The sequence below is a fragment of the Salvia hispanica genome, chromosome 2, assembly GCF_029641045.1.
Source record: "Salvia hispanica isolate PSC_SH4W2 chromosome 2, Shi_PSC_v1, whole genome shotgun sequence".
NCBI classification, from domain to species: Eukaryota; Viridiplantae; Streptophyta; class Magnoliopsida; order Lamiales; family Lamiaceae; genus Salvia; species Salvia hispanica.
The window spans coordinates 54,308,915-54,310,747 of NC_142693.1; the positions used below are offsets into that span (position 1 = coordinate 54,308,915).

The window sequence follows — 1,833 nt, forward strand, 5'->3', positions numbered from 1 at the left end:
ATTGTCGATGGCCCACCTCATTCGTTTAAAAATTCTTTAACTCGAATTTCTTTAATCCGTCCTTAATTCGCAGAGGCCGTCCTTTTTCTAGTTCTAATTTTTCGTGACCGTCCAAGGCATCGCTGGCGACGCCGGCCGGCCGTTCATGCCCCTAAAATCCTTACTCCTTCGGCAATTTTCTTAGATTAACACCATGCCAAGAACTAAATAAAAAGCAGCCCAACTATTTAATTCTTTTGGCCCAAAGCATTAAGTAATCTGGCCCAATCTCCTTCTCCTTCTTAATTTAATTCCACTTGGCCCAACAAGAGGAAATGGACCAGCCCAAATTTATAGAGGAACCGATATCTCTTTCTCTCATTTCTGTACTGCTGCACCTAGGAGAAATCCCCAATTTCTCTTCTCCTTCCTCAAACAACCGCCATCTCTCTCTGTCCAGCCACCGCTGCTGCTCCACAGCGGGTACGCGTCGCTACTGCTGCTCGGAGAGGGAGGTTTCGCCGCCATTTCTGGGAGAGCACTGCACAACCGTGATCTCAGCGCCGTTCGCCTCCGCAGCTGCTCGCCCTCGGTCAGAACGCAGCGCCGCTGCTGTCACGGTGCAGTTGGCATCGTCTCCGGCAGCCTCCGGACTCTCCAGCAGCCCCGTCCTCCGCTTCTGCTGTCTGGAAGTCCGCCGTTGTGTCGAGGTCAGCCCCTCACCGCAGCTACCGTCGGCCTGGTCCAGCCACCGCTTTGCTACTGTTCGTGCGGCAGCTTCGCCATCGCACTCCCTCGGTAAGTGGATTTAATTGGATTTATTGGCTGGTTTAATTGGTAATTAGTGGTTGAGTTAATTGTGATAAATCCTCATGATTAGGATTTATTTCGGTGTTTAATTCCTCACAAGTAATGGCTACGGAGTGGGATGGATGCTGGTAGCCGGATCAGATTTTTGTTTGGAACTACCGTGAAGAAGAAAAGAATTGGGCTCAAAAGATCTTCCACAATTTTATTTGCTTGATTTGGACTCTTTTAATTGTGTCATGGCCCAAAGCTTTTTTGTAAAATAAACATTGGACTATTTAATTGAGAAGCTCAAATATTTGCTTCATATTTTGTGTTTCTTTTATTAATTAAAGTTCACGGAAAACTTTAATTAATTTCGTCGTCTCGTTCCCAACAAAGATTAGCATCACCCAACACAACCAATTAATATTTAGTATTGTTCTAAATATTAATTCTTCACAATCGATCTTTGATTTTAATCACGCGCAAAATTAAATATTATTTTCTTTTGTTTTGTTCAAAAATTCCATTTTAAAGCACCATCTCGCATTTCATAGGAAAAAAAATTTATTATCCGAAAATCGCGGGTGTTGCAGTATGGATGTTTTGTGAATGTTTCTTTGGATCTATTGGTGTTGATGTCTGATTTATTGTTGGATCTAGTTTAAATTTGTTTCGAATCAGTAATGTTTTTTCAATTTCTATGGAGCTTCCGTTTGTTGAAGCTTAGATCTGGGTTTCTAGAAGATTTCTGCATGTGGTAGTCATAGGATGTTTAGATCTAACTTCTGGATGTTTGATGTTGTCGATCTAAACTTGTTTTTGCTTGAGGATGTTAGATCCATGTTGAATTACAGTTTGAGGAGGTAGGTCTGGATTGTTCTGTTTTCATTCAGCATGATTATGGCTTGATTTTGCCTTCCTGTAGTTAGATTAGATCTGTAATTTTAAGCTTTAATTTTCATGTTTACGTGTTTCTGAAGTGTGCTCTGTTCTAATGATGTCTGAAATCCCGTTTATGCTTTGTTTCTCGCGATCACATGAAGAAGTTGAAGTAGTTAGCTA

The 1,833-nt window shown here is 41.7% G+C and overlaps 1 long non-coding RNA gene across 1 annotated transcript; it reads left to right on the forward strand.

Moving 5' to 3' along the window:
- Positions 1 to 353: 353 nt before the first annotated feature.
- Positions 354 to 1,093, forward strand: LOC125197491 (uncharacterized). The gene is made up of 2 exons (XR_016135360.1): positions 354 to 777; positions 860 to 1,093. It is a non-coding gene; the product is annotated as an uncharacterized LOC125197491 (long non-coding RNA).
- Positions 1,094 to 1,833: the final 740 nt, after the last annotated feature.